The 10,854-nt window shown below is 36.5% G+C and overlaps 1 long non-coding RNA gene across 1 annotated transcript; it reads left to right on the top strand.

Annotated features, from left to right (window-relative positions):
- Positions 1-3,987: 3,987 nt before the first annotated feature.
- On the top strand, positions 3,988-9,392 carry LOC108801880. The gene is made up of 3 exons (XR_001942177.1): positions 3,988-4,121; positions 8,378-8,470; positions 9,361-9,392. It is a non-coding gene; the product is annotated as an uncharacterized LOC108801880 (long non-coding RNA).
- The last annotated feature ends 1,462 nt before the right edge of the window (positions 9,393-10,854 follow it).

Raw genomic sequence — 10,854 nt, 5'->3', positions numbered from 1 at the left:
ATCTGGGGTAGCACAAGATTTGAGCAAATTTATGACAATGCTCCATGTTACAATTAATTCAAAATTAATTCATAAATCCTTATGAAAAAGGGCTAAAAAAAACAAGTATACGGTAGTTTTTACAGCACCTCTTCACAGTACAACCAGCTGCACCATTTTGGGTCCCTGTCTAAAAGAAGAACATAGTAGTTCTAGAACAGGTAACTTTTAATGGGGGATAAGCAAAGCTGAGTATGTTTATCCTGGGGAAAAAAAGATTGTGTCAGAAGAGATAAAAGAAATATGTTTAAGTATATGAGGACAGTATATATAACTATTAAGCTTTTCACTGCTTGGTCTGTACATATAAAATGGAAAGTTAATTCAAGAATTGAAAACAACCACAACCATTTTGTTATCATCATAGAAATGGATTATTTAATTTTGGAATTCTCTGCGAAGGAGAGTACTAGGATATAAGTTATTTTACATGTGGATTAAGGGGGTTATTCATTAAAGGGTGAAGAGTTTGGAGAAGACAGAAGAAGTGAACAATCTAGGCCAAAATAGCTGATTTGGAAAAATTCTCCAATTCAGCTCACTTACCAGTTCAGTTATGTTGTCCTAGATCGTTCATTTCACCTGTCTTCTCCAAACTCTTCACTCTTTTGTGAATAACCCCCTAGGTCTGTGGACCTATTATAGACATCTTTCTTACTAAAAATTGCACATACCACTATAATTAGCTGGGTCACTTGGTGAAGTGATTGATCAAAGAAATGTATTTGAATTTTGCTAATGAGGTTAAGGGAAAAACATTTCAGAAAGAAAAATACATTTGACCTGTCACAATAGGCTTTTGTATTTCTGTCTTTCAGATCAACAGTATTTGAATTGCAACAGACTAAATTTGATTTTATCCTTCTTCAACCCAAATACTGGATACTGAAAAAAATCATTCATATATAACTCACATGCCCTTTTTGTTTGCACTTTTACAGAAAAAGAATGCATAAACAACCAGGTCCTCCAGTTTACATCTTTATCCTGCTTCCCATCTTGCACTTCAACATCTCGTATTTGCGATGATCAAGGCCTTTTAGTGGAAATGTGTACATGTGAAAAAGACCAATTTTTGAATAGTGAAAACATTTGTGTCTCTAAGGAAGACTGTGATTGCCAACATCGATATGGTGTAATACCAGCACACACAGAGATTGAACTAGATGGGAAACAATGGTAAGACGTCTGTTATAAAATGTATGTGAAATGTCCCTTCTTTGAATAGCTATTTGGAAAATGATAATCAGCAGAATTTATACAATGATTCAAAGCAAAGAAAGTATTATACACAAGTGTCACTAAAGATAATTGTCAATAACATGCCAAATTTTATTTTAGCAAGTGCCATGGAGGAAGATTTCAATGTGATTTAAGTGGTAATACAACCAGAGGTGAGGATTTGTTTTGTCTCTGTCCAATAATATAAATGTTTTTCGTTAAGTCTTTTTAATATAGAATACAAAGACCTACAACTATGTTGGTGTTAACCATCCCTTTTGCCTTTTACTTCCCATATGTAGTGCCCACGGTATATTTCAGTTCAGAAGGCAACCTATTCCATAGGCTGCAGCCTATACTAAAAGCAGAGGCTCTTCCATCCTTTTTACTGAGCTGGCAGGCCATGGCATACTACACATGCATGGCTTTTTTTGCAAAGATTCTAATGGGGATCTTGCTTCTCCATTATGGTCTTTGAATAAAAGGCCTTGCATGTGCAGTATGCTGTGGCTCGCCTGCAAATGCAGAGGATGAAAGAGCAATCTGAGCTGGTATAGAACATGGTCTGCGGAGAAGGTTCTCCACTGACTTGAGGTCAGTATTGGGCTCTGTATATGGAATTAGAAGGGTGAGAGTGATCAGGTAACCCCAACAAAATTAGAAATATTGTTATCCTTTAAGCTAAATATTTTCATTAACTAATCAGACAGATAACTGGGATTTTTTAGGGCTCAGATCAAACCCCTAGTTAGTACACTTATTTTAATTATTCTGAGCTATGTGTGGTAAATGGTATAACATTAGGTCCCCTATTCTTATTAATATCAGTTTAACTTTAACTTTTAATTAAAAAAAAAAGAAATTCAACTTAAACATAAAGAAATACAATCTCTATAACTTACAAAATTATTAACATGGACTGTTCACAAGTCAAATGCAATCAAATGTACACATTTTCATAATGATAAATAATCATGCCTGTGTAAAGGTTTGAGCAGTAGATGCATGTTTAAAGCACACAGTCTGAGAATTTGGATTCTATCCCCTATTTAAAACCATTCCCTGTTGCAGCTGAAAGGGCTACTATGCCTGCTGTAATGTCTCTACACTGAACTGACTTGACTGCTGTTTCTGCCTATTTGGTTAATTCACTTACCTCAACATATGATAGAATTAAAAATGTCAGAAACCACAATTTAACATAAGGTTATTATGGACATTTTCCTTTTGATTTAAATTGGATTGTCAGACCCAGCTGTGTGGTTTTTTAACTCCTACTCATTGTGCAAGAACCCATACAGTAGTAGTGCCTATGTCTCAATGTGCTAGTTTAAGGAATTTAATTTTCACGTTTTTTAAAGAAGCTTAAATTGTATAATTTCATACAAGTTTGGGTGAACTAAATCATGCAGAAATACTAGTAGCTCAATTGTGACACTGTCTATACCAATTGTATGTCAATGCAACAATAACTCTATAAGGCAATAAAATGTCCCTTGATTTATATATGTATGTTTGTGTATACGATTTCAGATATGTGTTCAGGGGGAGCAAAATATGCATCTTGTACATATCCCGACACACAAGCAAGAGAGGATTTAAGCTGCAAGACTATGCACTTGCCATCCATGCATGTAAGTTGTGTAAATATTTATTTTGTTGTGTTTCATTTGGTGTAGAAAGTATTGGATGGTATTACTCTTTAAATACAGTATCAAATACCAGATAAGAAAAATTAATAAAAGTGAATTAATGTTACAGTCTCATTCCACATAACTTTTAACTAAATTGGGGAGATATTTGAACAACAAATGTGTCATGATATTTAAGGGTTGCTTCTTTTGCAGCAAGATAAAACCTGCAAATCTGGATGTTTCTGTCCAGATGGTATGGTTAGAAATTCGAGGGGACAGTGTATTCCACAAGATGAATGCCCCTGTCTTTATGGAGGAATCGAGTATGAGAGTGGAAGTTCTTTCTCCGGCAATTGCAAAAAGTGGTAAGTTTGTCTTCACTTAAGGCTGAAGAAAAGTAGGTGAATGTGCATAAGCCAACAATTCTTTAATAATCAAAGTGAAAGCAATTGACTTTAGGTCCACAGTTACTCCATCCTTCTGCAATTTAATAGGTATGCATTTTTTTGTATATTGCAACATTGTAGAAGCTGTGAAAAAGCTTTTCTGCTAGTAGTGAACCAGATCTGTTCATGTGATCCAGTTTGTAGGATTATCTTTGTCATCAGCCTTTCAGGGTATCCCAGTGGCTTTTCTGTGTGGTCTTTTCACCTTAATTTTATTTTTAAAAAATCACCCTTAAAATGTCATCTAAATGTGTAAATGATTTCATATAAACGTTTAGTACTGGAATAATTTAGTAAGCTACAGTCAGTTAGCAAGCTACAATAGTAAACACTGCAATGATAGCTATGATATTCTAAAAAAACAAAAAAAACCTCTCATTTTGTTTATAGCCTTTCAGATAACATCTAGTTAGTAAAATAATTTTGAGACACTGTGCATATGAGTCTTCTCAGCCTGCAAAATTGCCAAGTGATTGTGTTTTAAAACAGACATTCTATGTGTTTTTATTTTGTAGATGCTGTTTAGAGCACAGCAAAAAGATTTTCAAAGTTAATGTGTTAGCTTGTCAGAAAGTGTAACTGTATTTCTGTTCTGGCAATTATTGACCTTAGTAACAGGTCTTGAAACTGTGTCTTTTATAGTGACTGCATCAAAGGAAATTGGAACTGTGAAGAAGAGAATTGTAAGAGTGTTTGCTCTATTCATGGCAATGGACACATTGTAACATTTGATGGATTGCCGTATAGTTTTGATGGACTGTGTCAATATACATTGGTAGAAGTGAGTATACATGTTTTTTTGTATACCAATTAGTCTTTATAATGCTAAGGCCAAATTAAAAAGTACATAAAACATAAATATATAAAAAACTATAAAAAGATAGACATACGCTAGGGTCAGCACCATTTTTATCCAGTTTAACCACTTCAGGACTGCTGTACATATGTACAGGGAGCTGTCCTGGCCTGGTCATACCAAGATGCATACAAGGATTCAGGCGGCTCTATAGTGTGTGTCCCCTGCCTTCACAACTGCTGCTGGCTATCCTGGGCTCTGCTGTCCCCCGTGCGGGTCCGGGAACGACACGCCACGTCTCTTCGCCTAGATCGGAAGGAGATCAGCCGATCCTCACAAATCATTGTGAACGTCAGAGTTAGAGCAACAATTATTGGGCCATCATTTGCTGTTGACTCCAAATAGATGAGCAGTAAAGGCTTTTAAAATGTATTCCCACTTTTGCAGTCATATTTGAGAAAACCCCTCTATATGTTTGTTATGTGTTACCATTCAGACAGCATAGTGAAAAATATTTTTTTCAATGTGTTTTTACCTTTTAGATGTTTTGTTGCACCAGGCAAGATAGATGATCCAGATTTTTTTTCTGAGCACTTTCACAGCGATTTGTCCTTATAGAAAGACTTAGGAATGAAATTTGAGGATTTTTTTCCTCATTAACTTCATTAACTACTTGCTGATCGAGGTGTTAAACCTCCTTCCTGTCCAGGTCTGTCATGCAATGTTGTACTGAAATTAATGTTATACCATTTTTTGGGGACAGATAGAGGTTTCTTTTGGTGATATTTAATCACCACTGGAGTTTTTATTTTTTTACTGTATTAGGGAAAAATTACTGTAAAATTTGAGAAAAAAACTGTTTCCCCTATATTAAATTATGAAACATTTATTAATACCTTTTTTTTGGTAAAATATAAAATCTGGTAAATAGACACCAAACATGCCAAGCCTTAAAATTGAGCGCACCCGCGAAACCTCAAAAAACGACAATACCCAATATTGGCCTTAGGTGACACTTTACAAGCTTTTACCGCTCATCAGTTTAGTGTTAACAGTGACTGATGGCTCTAAAATTATTACTCTCAGTCCGACGTTCGCATCGATATGTAACATGTGTACCGCAATTGCTGCTTTCGTGCGTTGGCGCACCCGACACGTATTTACGTTTATATATGCATATATGTGGGGGTGAGGGACTTAAACATTTTTTTTTTTTACATTTCTTTATATGTGACTTAACCCTGTTAATGTTATAAGTGAATAACCCTGCCAAAGTGAAGTGAGCTGAATGACATTTGGCTATACACTTCGGCTCAGTATGGCTGATTTCAGGTCCTATGAGAATAGGGTCGAACGGCAGCGAGTGAGCTGCCAGAGCTTTGGCCCAGCCAATCCAGATGTTGGATCAACTGAGCTGAAGTGCAGAGGGACTTCATCTCAGCCAATCCAACATCTGGATCGGCTGAGTCGAAGCTCTGGCAGCTCACTCGCTACCGTCCACCCCTATTTCTCATAGGGGCCGAACAGCAGTGAATGAGTAGCCAAATGCTGCCGAAGTACTGAGCAGAATAGAAAATAAGTGAAATTAATGGAAAATTAAAAAGCATTGAAAAATTATTTAAAAAAGTTAAATAGGACAATGAAAAATAATTAAAATAAAATTTCTTTTAAAGAAACTAAAAAATAAATTAAAAATAACAATTGGGCAGCTAGCTCGGCCTAACTGTTACCTATTGGCCAGAGTCCCGGCCAATGAATAACAACTGGTGGAGCTGGCTGTGACATCACGGCCGGCTCCTTCCAGTTGTTGTTGTTTAATGACAGATCAGCATCCCCAGGTCATTTGGTGACTCTGATCTGTCATTACAACTGTCGACTGTGAAATCACGGCTGGCTCCACCCAGCTGTCATGTGCGTGGAGAATGGCCAGCCCTTCGGCAGGCCATTCTCCCCGCTTTGGCTGTCACTTGCGCTCAGTCGAGCCGAAGCATATGCCCTCGGCTGAGCTGCTCGGCTGCCTTCAGCTGCTGTACAGGCTATTGTGAAAAGCCCTTACAACAGCCCTTCGGTTCGACTGAATTGAAGGGCAGAGGCAGCCGAAGCGAGCCGAAGGATCAGCCAAAGCTACGCCTGGATCCTTCGGCTCTTCTGTGAATAACCCTCTAAATATATTTAAAGTACTGAATATTGAAACCCAAGAACAGATATGTAATATATTGCAGCTTACAAATTCTTAGATGCCATGGCTGCCTAGTTTTCATTTGTAAGTCTAAGCACAGAAAACACCTGTTGATCCTGTCAGAAAATTTGTGTCTTAATTTCTTGGAGACCCTAACTAAAATCAATGTTATTAGCTTTCTCATCCTTCCTCTGGGAAACAACTGCCTTGTATGCAATAGAGATGAGGACAGCGGGAGGTGTTTGGAGCCCTTATCAGAAGAGCAGAATAGTCTGACAACACTGCTCCTCCATAGTCCAATGAGTAAGCTTTGTCACCCTAGGACAGGAAGTGTGTTATTGGCAAAATCTCCACTTGAAAATAAAGAACAAAAATACCTGAAAAAGTAAACTAATGTAGTCACCACAGCTAAGGATATGTACGCTGCAATGTCATTGGCAGAATCACGAGTTGTAAATAAAAGGAGTCTGAAAAAATAAACGAATTTATCCACCACATTGAATGACTGGTAAACTGCAATATATAAAGTTATTGGATTTACATACGCTTTAAAGAAAGCTGACAAAATGTTAAGAATGCAAAATTAATTTTTACATCTTTAAAAGCTTTCTGCACCTCCTGACTGTACTATTGCACCCACATTGCATTCTTCTTAACGTATTTGGTATTTTGTTTCTGCTTCCCTCTTGCACACCATTTTTCACTGCAGTAGAATTAAAGTACCTTGGTAAAATGGCCTGCTACTACCACTATCTGAATAATGCGTGGAGGCTAAATCCGGAAAGAGCAAAGTGTAAAAGTATTACTGTTTTTATGCACTTACCCTTAAATTAAGGAGATCACAGACAATCTTTTCAAATATAGTCACATTTCCTGCAGCAGCAAACCTTAAAATAAGCAGAAGTTTCTAAAGTTAGGATCTTGCGAATTAGGGAACATGGTTTTTGATGCAAAGCATCCTCCAAGGGGAGAGTATGCAGAATCTAGGTTTGGTTTACTGGGTTTGGTCGGGCATCACTCTCTGCAGCAGAAAACTAAGGCTGGCCATACACCTATCAATTTTTTTCGTTCAACCTGCGGTTCAATGCCACCGACACCTGTCAGAATATTCAATCAGAGCGGGCAGCTCACTGGCTGCCGGTTCTGATCGATAGAAAATGTTTCAAATTTTCCAAATTTTTCATGGTCGCTAATGGACCACAACCAGAATGAGAGGATTTCAAGGAAATGGAAGATAAACACTTATCATGCAGAATGCTTTTGCAAAAGGAGTATGGTTAGCAAGGAGTCTGTAAAGGTTCTCAATTATCATATCATGTTATAGCAGGTAGTAGTTAGTCACATTCAGCTAGGCTTGTTCTATATTCTTCTGAACTGTTGTTCTATAATCTTCTGAACCAGTCTTGTTCTAGAATCTTTTGAACCTTGGGTAAGCAGCAAAACATCTTTTAAATTATAGTCTAGTTGAATGGGACTAACAAGTTTTAAGCAACGTGTTAAAAATACAGCATTAGACCAGTTAGAGAAGTATTTATGATGGCTGCGCCTATAGAATGATGAATATCTTTTAACTGGACTGACTGTGGCACTTTGGTACATTTGGGAGGTGTCTCTAAAAGAAAAGGAAAGGATGGTTGAGGCTACAGTAATCCAGTCCTTGACACTTAAAATTAGGTCCCACAGGAAAACAATTTTCCTAAAATGATGCACTTTTTTCAATTTTTTTTAACTTATTGGCTCAATTCACTAAAGTATAATGATTGTTATTTGCTGCCAAGAAAAGTGGAAAATAAGAGTCAATTGGCGAAGAACAATGATTGTTGTGGTAAATGCATTATAAACATTTATATCAACAAACATATGCATTATAGCTTACTAAATGGAGCCCCAGTTCATGTGATTTAGTGAATTGTAAATAAATATTTTTAAATAAAAATAAACAAATATTTTTGAATGATTGAATGAGTAAACCAGTGGTGTTCATTTTAGGTTTGTGTTCATTGTTCTTTTTTGTTAATTAGTCTTAATTAAGTTAATAATTGTGATACTTTTTTTAATCCAGGGAGAAGATGGCCTATTTAGAATATCAGTACAAAGTGAGCCTTGCTGTGATGGGGGCCTAACCTGCTCTAGAAAAGTTATTATTCAAACTTCTGTAAGTTTCCATTAACATACATCTTTCCAATGAACATTCAGATTGCTATTAGTGTTAGACGTTTTAGGGATGTTATTGCATTCCAGTCAGATATAAATTGTATTCACGCTGTATATCATCACCTGCTAAAGCTCTGAACCTGGAGTACTTAGAGCTGTAAACCTCCAGGTTCATTCTAAGCAAAGGAGATGAGATCAGAGTGGTCTATGTAGTGTGGCACTTTTTAGCAAAGATTTTACGTTGTCTTGGGACAGGAACCTTCCCATTAGGATGTTGTTTATAGTAGGGCTGTCAGTATGGAGTTAAATTACAAATACTTGGAACACAAAGTATTTTGGTTGGTATCCACACAGCAAGAGAAGCATGTGGGTGTAAGTCAACTCCTATGTTATCACTAAACTTTATGCCCTTCAGCATTGCGTAAATGCTGAAGGGCATAATAAAATTAAATTGATTTTTTGGGAAATTAGAACAGATCTTATGCTTTGTGGGCAATTGGTAAGAAATCCTTTAACTCATGAGTATCAAATTGCACATGTTACATTCATAACTACAGCTCTTTCTTTCTGTTATGCTCCTTCTGACCTGCTTTTGAGATTTTTTGCATATACTTTTGTTTTCTTTAGATATTAATGCAACTGGAATAATTTGTTTTTCTTAAGAAGTTTTAAAAAATAAAAATTAATTTGCCAGTACTGTTTCATATGCAATTTGAATCATTACAGTCCCAGGAACTTTTTTTTTACTTTATCATTTGTCTATTGTTGCTCTATCAATGTGCTGAATCCGTGTAAAATTTTGCTGCACTGAAGTACTGTAGTTGAAAACACAATATTTATTTGAAATATATACTTTTACTAAAACAAAAGCCCTTTTTACATGTTGTCTAGAAAATTACAATTATCCTTCAAGATGGGAAAGCCAGAATAGAAATTCCCCATGATTGCTCTTTGGAGAAACAAGAAGATACATGCTCGATTGTCCAAGTTGGTTTGTATCAAGTTATCACCTTGAAAAACAAAGTTGTTTTATTATGGGATAGAAAAACAGACGTTAAAGTGATGCTTAGCCAACAGTGGACCGTAAGTGTTTTTAGATATTATATTGTGTTAATGTTTGTGTAGTTTGCAAAATTGTACCCTCATGTATATACAGTATATCATTATAGCACCAGCAAGTAGTGTTATGTATTACCACATTCACAAAACAACAAATCCTGAAGCTAAGGGTCAATAAGGAGTTAAATTTGAACAAATTATATTTAAAACTTTTGAATGGTGAGTTGCTTTAATTGACATCATATGCAGATCAAAGGTCACCCCTTTGATCTGCAGATAAGATAAACCTTTTCTGTTAGAGTAAATACCATGTAGCAATAATTTTCTACATGGTATTTCTCAATAAAGCTTCTGAAACAGTGTTCAGAAGCTTAATTTTAGCATTTTTTGCTTCTGCATCTGTGCACATATTCATGCACGCAAATGCGGAGTAAAACATGCGTCTTGCTGGCCGTGTTTGATGTGCTAATAGAAAAGTATGGTACTGCAAGTGCATTTTGTGTTTTGCCATGTTTTCATGGAACTCACAGGTGTGAATGGGGCCTAAACTGCATTTGTTTGAAGATTAGGCCCCATTCACACCTGCATGTTCCGTGGACACGTTGAAAACAGGGCCAACAAGACATGCGTTTTTGCTCTGCATGAAAACAAGCACAAGCGGGGAAGCAAAAATGCAGAAATCAATGGGGATGTGTGACAAACACACAAAAACACACACAACCACGCGCGAATGTGAAGCACATTCCCACCACACGCAGGTGTTAACCCAGCTTTACTCAATGATTTTGTTTTCTGTCTTTTTGTGAAGGTATATGTTACACCATTAGTTTTTGCTATACTACTTGTTAAAAGTACTTTTACTTAATTATACAATTAAGCTGTCATAGCTAAAAATGGATTCACATATGTGCATTGTTTGTAATTGTTTTCATATTTAGGGAAAAGTTCGTGGACTCTGTGGTAACAACAACAAAGATCAAAGGGATGATTTTACTGGTAGAAATGGCATGATTGTTACTCAAGCACGGGCTCTAGGACACAGTTACGCAGATGAGCCATCATGTCAGGAATCAATTGAGCGGCAATCCCCATGTGATGAACACCCTAAGTGTAAAGAGTGGGCGGAAAACAGATGTGATATAATTAAAGTGTTATTTAAAGAATGCCATTCAAAAGTGAGTTTTAATTTGCCTACTTTCTATTTCTATTTTCTTATTCTGAAGTAACATTTCTGTTGAAAACACGAGCGTCGCTAGTCCCTAGTACCCACCGCATGTATCCTACATCTGTTGCCCGGTGTCCTGGGTCTGAGACCTCCATCTTACA

This window comes from Nanorana parkeri, unplaced genomic scaffold, assembly GCF_000935625.1.
Source record: "Nanorana parkeri isolate BGI_ZX_2015 unplaced genomic scaffold, ASM93562v1 scaffold2544, whole genome shotgun sequence".
Taxonomy (NCBI): Eukaryota; Metazoa; Chordata; class Amphibia; order Anura; family Dicroglossidae; genus Nanorana; species Nanorana parkeri.
The sequence above is the reverse complement of the archived record's forward strand: the minus strand, read 5'-3'. Positions and strand labels throughout refer to the sequence as shown.